An 8898-nucleotide genomic window follows, 5' to 3' on the forward strand; every position below is an offset into this window, starting at 1 on the left:
GTTTGCCTTGATTCATGGACCTGACATTTCAGGTTCCTATGCAATATTGCTCTTTACAGCATCGGACCTTGCTTCTATCACCAGTCACATCCACAACTGGGTATTGTTTTTGCTTTGGCTCCATCCCTTCATTCTTTCTGGAGTTATTTCTCCACTGATTTCCAGTAGCATACTGCACCTACTGACCTGGGGAGTTCCTCTTTCAGTATCCTATCATTTTGCCTTTTCATACTGTTCATGGGGTTCTCAAGGCAAGAATACTGAAGCGGTTTGCCATTCCCTTCTCCAGTGGACCACATTCTGTCAGATCTCTCCACCTAGACCCGCCCGTCTTGGGTTGCCCCATGGGCATGGCTTAATTTCATTGACTTAGACAAGGCTGTGGTCCTAGTGTGATTAGATTGACTAGTTTCCTGTGAGTATGGTTTCAGTGTGTCTGCCCTCTGATGCCCTCTTGCAACACCTACCGTCTTACTTGGTTTTCCCTTACCTTGGGCTTGGGGTATCTCTTCACGGCTGCTCCTTACCTTGGAGGAAAGGTATCTCCTCACCGCCACCCTTCCTGACCTTCAACGTGGGATAGCTCCTCTAGGCCCTCCTGCGCCAGCACAGCCACTGCTTCTTGGATGTGGGGTTGGTCCTCCTGGCCGCCACCCCTGACCTCGGACTTGGGTAGCTCTTCTCCGCTGTTCCTGCGCCGTTGCAGCCTGGTGCTCTCGGCCACTGCCCCTGACCTCAGACATGGGGTAACTCCTCTTGGCCACCGCCCTTCGGGCATGGGGTCCTCCCAGCTTCTGCCCCTGACCTCGGACCTGGGGTATCTCCTCTCAGCCACGCTTAGTGCGCAGGTCGCAGCCACCCATGCTTAGCTAGTGGTTTTTCCAGTAGTCATGTATGGATGTAAGAGTTGGACCATAAAGAAAGCTGAGTGTCAAAGAATTGATGCGTTTGAACTGTGGTGTTGGAGAGGACTCTTGAGAGTCCCTTGGACTGCAAGAGATCAAACCAGTCAATCCTAAAGGAAATCAACCCTGAACATTCATTGGAAGGACTGATGCTGAGGCTGAAGCTCTAATACTTTGGTCACCTGATGCGAAGAATTGACTCATTGGAGAGGACCCTGATTCTGGGAAAGATTGAGGGCAGGAGGAGAAGGGGATGACAGAGGATGAGATGGTTGGATGGCATCATCGACTCAATGGATATGAGTTTGAGCAAGCTCTAGGAGTTGGTGATGGACAAGGAAGCCTGGGGTGCTGTAGTCCATGGCGTCGCAAAGAGTTGGACGTTACTGAGCAACTGAACTGATATATATTTATATGATTTTAGAAGAATCCTTCTCAAGGAACTATTGTAGAAGGCACTTCCTCAAATCAAGGGACTTAAGAACAATAGTAGGAAGGCATAGGGTTCAGGAAAGAGGGGGATGCAGAACAAGAGCATAGCAAGGGGAAATACTAAGATGATGGTGAGCAGAAGTTCCAAGATGAAAGTTTTGTAGTGTGTTTGGATAAAAAGTCCAAGAGTGGGACAGAGAAATTCAATTTCTGCCTATTATGGGCTACTTGATTTTAAATAACTCCCATTCGATATAACTAGAGAATATGAAAAAAAATGTATATGAATGCATCAGTGAGCTGATAATGGGACAAGACTTGAGAAACAAATATCTCAAAAGAAGGGGATCTTTGAGAGGTGAGCCCAAACATTCTGTACACAGTTTTTCCCTTTGAAACATTACAGACATTTGATTCTAGGCAAGAGACTGAAAAATCTGTCTATAGTGCCATTAAATGGCAACCAATCAATTGAGATTTTTGCAATCTTGCAGGACTATGAAGACAAAAGTTGGAAGTCAGTGTTGTCAAGGCAGTCAGCGTTTCAGGGATCAAGCTCCTATTAAAATAAATAAGTAAATAAAGCCAATGCAGAGAAGTGTGTGCCTAATGCTTGATTTCAGATTCCTCCTCAAGGCACTTACCTGTTCTTAAGTTGCCAAGGTCAAGAAGATAAGAAGCCAAACAGAAAACAGTGATAACACAGATGGGTAAGGGGTAGTGATGAGTGTGGTGTCATGATACCACAAGGAGCGGTGAGTAGTGACTAGTAGTAGTAGTAGTAAGGAGTAGTGACAGGTAGGATGATAGCAATGTGGTAACATAAATACCTGGAGATGTGGTTCAGCCAGAAGACTAGAGGTTAGAAGTCAGAGCTCACTATGGTAAGCTCCAAGATATCTGCCATACCATTTCTTCCCTTTCTGATCATACATCCCATTATTTGATAGAGTTAACTGCAGTCCAGCCAGAGAAGATGTCACAAAAGAAAATACACAAAAATAAAGATAAGTAAACCTGAAGACATGTTAGTAGAAATAATAGAAAAGGGTGAAATCAATGGAACAGAAAATCTGAGGTAAGCAAGACAATATTAAAAGGCCAAACACAGATGTAACTGGTATCCCAGAAACAGACAAAGTAATAAGATGGAAGAAATACTTAAGGTGGAAGGAGCCCAGCATCTTCACAAAACAAATGAAAGACATCATTCTACAGGGCCAAACATTTCAGCAAACACCAAGCAGGAAATGTGCTCAGATAAACAAAACTTAGCACATCAGAGTCAAATGCTAAAAATCAGTGATGATAAAATCTTTAAAGTAGTCATTAAAAAAGACACACTATATTTAGGGAAACAATTCCAGGAAACATATGACAGAAGAAATAGAATGACATCTTTAAAGTGCTAAAGGAAAATTTCTCACAACCCAGTAAAGATATACTTTAAAACTGAGAGTTAAAGACATTTTAGACAGATTAAAAACTGAAAGAATTATTGCCAAATGATTTGCATTTTTAAGAAGTGTAATAACTTCAGGTTGAAGAGATATAACCAGGAATAAAAACTGAGACTGCAGGGAGGAATGAAGAGTATCCAAGGGGTCAGAATTTAATATAAAAGACCTTTTAAAATATGCATATATATGTATATATTATATATATATAATATATTTGGATATATATAACTTTATACATATTAAATTACCTAGTGGTTCAGCTGGTAAAGAATTACCCTGAAATGCAGGAGACCTGGGTTCAGTCCCTGGGTTGGGCAGATCCCCTGGAGTAGGAACAGCTACCCACTCCAGTATTCTGGGCTGGAGAATTCCATGGACTGTTTAGTTCATGGGGTCACAAAGAGTCAGACATGACTGAGTGACTTTCCCATTCACATTCAAATTCTTTAAAGAACTATTGACTAAGCAAAAATAGAAACAGTATATTATGAGGATTTTAGTATATATGGGAGAAGAATGTAGGATAAGGTGGCTGAAATATACACACATTATTGATGTATACCTTATATATGTCTTCTGTAAGTTGCATATGTATATATGTCTTTTACAAATAATTTATATTATATATGAAACAAACATACATATAATTCTATATAATAATATATATGTAATATCAATATATTTTATATACATATTAAGAGTAGCTTATAGAAGACTAGTAATAGAATATATAAATTGCAAATAATAAATAAGGGGAATAATGAACATAAATTGATCCAATGGAAGACTAGAAAAACAAAAGAAAAGTGTTAAAGGGAAAGAATTAAGATTGTAAAAATAAGTCAAACTATATTCATAATAGTTTGATATAGACTGATTTCATCTATTGAAAGACAGAAGCTATCATCTATTGAAAGAAGCTATCAAATTGAATTTTTAGCAAGTCAAGATATATGCTCTTTTAAGAGTGACTTCTAAGGCAAAATAGTGCAGAAAGGCACGATATACTAAATATAGCCAAAGAATTATTAAGTATATCATATATTTTAAAATCTGATACAGAAATTCAGACAATTTCACAAGATAAATTCCTAACAAAACAAAAACTGAGGCCAAACCCCACATTAATTAATTAAATCTGAAAGAGTTATTGCAAGGAGAAATTCATATATCCACTGAATTTGAGATTTTAATAGAACACAATTATCAACTAAGAGACTGAGGAGAAAAAAATGTTAGAAATGTTTAACACATAAAAAACCACAAGATATTTTTAAATAAATGTATATTATACAGAATTTTCCCAACAGTGCCAAAACTTAGACTCTACAATAAAAATAAAGACCAGCATGTGTTTGGAGAGGTAAGAGTGTAGAGACCCTTTCCTTAATAATGAATGGAATAAAAAGAATCATCATATTAAAAATTATAAAATACTTACAATTAATTAGAATAATTTTACTACATAAGAAACATAGTATCTAGTAAAGTGGTCCTTAGAAAGAAAATTATAGTCTTAATATTATTGTGGCTCAGAGGTAAAGAATCCACCTGCCAAGAGCAGGAGATGTGAGTTTGATGTCTGGGTTGGGAAGATCTCCTGGAGGAGGGTGTGACAACCCACTCCAGTATTCTTGCCTGGGAAATCCCATTGACAAAGGAACCTGGCCACAGTCCATGGGGTCACAAAAGAGTTCAACACAACTGAGCAGCTAAACATCAACAGCAACAAAAATAAGAAGAGCATATGACCACGCCCTATGATTGACATATTGGGCTGGTCTCTTAACAAAAGATTTCAGATTCTTTGTTGGGAGGAACCTGCTCATTTGCTTGCTTCCATGTTTCCATCTTTCTCTTTTGCCTTTGACAAGGTTAGGCAACATTTAGACAACAGTTGTCTCAAGATGGTGTGATCACTGACCTAGAGCCAGACATCCTGGAATGTGAAATCAAGTGGGCCTTAGAAAGCACCACTACAAAAAAAGCTAGTGGAGGTGATGGAATTCCAGTTGAGTTATTCCAAATCCTGAAAGATGATGCTGTGAAAGTGCTGCACTCAATAGGCCAGCCAATTTGGAAAACTCAGCAGTGGCCACCAGACTGGAAAAGGTCAGTTTTCATTCCAATCCCAAAGAAAGGCAATGCCAAAGAATGCTCAAACTACTGCACAATTGCACTCATCTCACACGCTAGTAAAGTAATGCTCAAAATTCTCCAAGCCAGGCACAAGCAATACATGAACCGTGAAATTCCTAATGTTCAAGCTGGTTTTAGAAAAGGCAGAGGAACCAGAGATCAAATTGCCAACATCTGCTGGATCATGGAAAAAGCAAGAGAGTTCCAGAAAAACATCTATTTCTGCTTTATTGACTATGCCAAAGCCTTTGATTGTGTGGATCACAATAAACTGTGGAAAATTCTGAAAGAGATGGGAATAACAGACCACCTGACCTGCCTCTTGAGAAATTTGTATGCAGGTCAGGAAGCAACAGTTAGAACTGGACATGGAACAACAGACTGGTTCCAAATAGGAAAAGGAGTACGTCAAGGCTGTATATTGTCACCCTGTTTATTTAACTTATATGCAGAGTACATCATGAGAAATGCTGGACTGGAAGAAACACAAGCTGGAATCAAGATTTCTGGGAGAAATATCAATAACCTCAGATATGCAGATGACACGACCCTTATGGCAGAAAGTGAAGAGGAACTCAAAAGCCTCTTGATGAAGGTAAAAGTGGAGAGTGAAAAATTTGGCTTAAAGCTCAACATTCAGAAAACGAAGATCATGGCATCTGGTCCCATCACTTCATGGGAAATAGATGGGGAAATAGTGGAAACAGTGTCAGACTTTATTTTTCTGGGCTCCAAAATCACTACAGATGGTGACTGCAGCCATGAAATTAAAAGACGCTTACTCCTTGGAAGGAAAGTTATGACCAACCTAGATAGCATATTCAAAAGCAGAGACATTACTTTGCCAACAAAGGTTCGTCTAGTCAAGGCTATGGTTTTTCCTGTTGTCATGTATGGGATGTGAGAGTTGGACTGTGAAGAAGGCTGAGTGCCAAAGAATTGATGCTTTTGAACTGTGGTGTTGGAGAAGACTCTTGAGAGTACCTTGAACAGCAAGGAGATCCAACCAGTCCATTCTGAAGGAGATCAGCCCTGGGATTTCTTTGGAAGGAATGATGCTGAAGCTGAAACTCCAGTACTTTGGCCACTTCATGTGAAGAGTTGACTCATTGGAAAAGACTCTGATGCTGGGAGGGATTGGGGGCAGGAGGAGAAGGGGACGACAGAGGATGAGATGGCTGGATGGCATCACTGACTCGATGGACGTGAGTCTGAGTGAACTCCGGGAGTTGGTGATGGACAGGGAGGCCTGGGGTGCTGTGATTCATGGGGTCGCAAAGAGTTGAACACAACTGAGTGACTGATCTGATCTGTCTTTTTTTTAATTATTATATTTTCCACTTTTGAGATTTGTGGCTGAAACTTTTTGCTTTTAGTGGCTCTGTTGATTAAAAGATGTGTGAAGAAGAAAAACTGTAGTGAATCTCAGAACAAACAAGACTCAGTGGGAAATGAACCAATACATACCATGAGAATTCTCAGGGGACAACAGAGACAGAGGGGGTTTCTAGGACAAGTTCAGGTGAGGGAGAAAGCTGCCAACCCTCCTCTGTGGAAGACACTGTTGTGAGCCATCAAAGAGTGCCCTGACAGAGAAAGTTTGCATTTCATTGCAGTTGGGCACATTGAAGAGATCTAACTTCACTTTGCAGAATGTGAATCTTGAATTTCTATTTCCTTCTTTTCATCCCAGATTTCTTTTTGATATTTTTCCCTTCTTCAAGAAATCCACAGCAAGAAAAAAATGAATATGGTGAAAAAAGTTTCCAAAGCAATTGCTTCAGAAATTCTTTTCTTATGGTGGACCAAGATTTTATTTTTTTATAGTTTTTGTTTAATTAGGTTTTAAATCTTTACTTTCTTAATTACATTTTTTTTTTGGTATTAGCACCTAAATATACTTCTGTTCAGAGCACAAACATAGAGTGATAACAATTAGCAGAATAATTACACTCTTTCTGTCAGTGTAACCTCGTGGCACAGAAAGTATTACAAATCCATTTTAAAACATATTAAATGTTCATATTAATGAGGATAATAGAGAACAAGTACCAGCAAACTAAATATTGTTAATGATTTTGAGCTATTAAATTCATTACCATTTTCTTTCATAATAAAGTGGTTACTTGCTAATTAGACCTTTTTTAACTCATCATTATTGAATTCATTACATTGTGTGCAGTTAACCCTTGGAGGTCTGTGGGTGTGTATGCACAATTAAAATCACTTTAATAGTATATTAAGGCAATATGTGAAGTTCTTATAGTTTTTCTGTCATTCCATATATTTTCCTTATGTACATTTTCTTGGCAGAATATGCCTGGCAGCTTCATAGCTGTCACTGCACTTTCACCAACATATAATACAGAAGCAGCCGGAATTCATTAGAATTATTACCATTAGTATTTAAAATAAAAGTACATCCCACTTGCTTCATTATAAAAATTAGATGTACAAAGAATACACGAGACCAATAATTAGGCAATAATTTAAAATAGTTTTAGCATAGCTTACTCCAGTACTTTGGCCACCTCATGCGAAGAGTTCACTCATTGGAAAAGACTCTGATGCTGGGAGGGATTGGGGGCAGGAGGAGAAGAGGACAACAGAGGATGAGATGGCTGGATGGCATCACTGACTTGATGGACGTGAGTCTGAGTGAACTCCAGGAGTTGGTGATGGACAGGGAGGCCTGGCATGCTGCGATTCATGGGGTCACAAAGAGTCGGACATGACTGAGCAACTGAACTGACTGACTGACTGATGAGGTAAAGACCACAAAGCAATTTTCTCCCAATCTAAAGTCAACTAAAAATTAATATTGATCTGGGGAGAATTGTAATCTCAGAAGTTTAGAACTTATATTTCTGTCTAAAGATGATTCTACTGCTCTTTTGCATATTACTCTTGTACAGTCCGAAAGATATATATATATATATTGTGTGTATATATATATATATATATGTATGCACACATGTATAAATACCATGCTATGCTATGCTATACTATGCTATGTTAAGTCACTTCAATCGTGTCCGACTCTGTGTGACCCCATAGACGGCAGCCCACCAGGCTCCCCCGTCCCTGGGATTCTCCAGGCAAGAACACTGGAGTGGGTTGCCATTTCCTTCTCCAATGCATGAAAGTGAAAAGTGAAAGGGAAGTTGCTTAGTCGTGTCCGACTCTTAGCGACCCCATGGATTGCAGCCTAACAGGCTTCTCTGTCCATGGGATTTTCCAAGCAAGAGTACTGGAGTGGGGTGCCATTGCCTTCTCCGGTAAATACCATATATATATATACACATACATGCACACATAAAAGATAAAGAATATACATACATATAATATCATAAGTATGATATACATATAAACATTGTATATACATATAGATGCATGCATACACACACACATACCCTCATCCAACTGTTAACTTCCTAGATGTGGTCATATTGACCCAGCTGCCTGAATTCTTTTATTGGTTTCTCTTGTGACTAAACATGCATATTTTGTCCTGGCTGCTAGCCTAAGGAGGACAAGTATAATCAAGGAACAAAATTTTTTTGTCTGTATATGCACTCAATGAAAGTCACTCAGTTGTGTCAGACTATTTGCGACCCCATGGACTATACAGTCTACGGAATTCTTTAGGCCACAATACTGGAGTGGGTAGCTTTTCCCTTCTCCGGGGGATCTTCCCAACCCAGGGATTGAACCCAGGTCTCCTGCATTGCAGGCGGATTCTTTACCAGCTGAGCTACAAGGGGAGCCCAAGAATACTGGAAAGAATCCGCTTGCAATGCAGAAGACCTCAGTTCGGTTCCTGGGTCAGGAAGATCCACTGAAGAAGGGAAAGGCTACCCACTTCAGTATTCTGGCCTACAGAATTCCATGGATTGTATAGTCCATAGGATGGCAAAGAGTCAGACACGACTGAATGACTTTCACTCATGCACTCAGTGCTA

This window comes from Bos indicus, chromosome 11, assembly GCF_029378745.1.
Source record: "Bos indicus isolate NIAB-ARS_2022 breed Sahiwal x Tharparkar chromosome 11, NIAB-ARS_B.indTharparkar_mat_pri_1.0, whole genome shotgun sequence".
Taxonomy (NCBI): Eukaryota; Metazoa; Chordata; class Mammalia; order Artiodactyla; family Bovidae; genus Bos; species Bos indicus.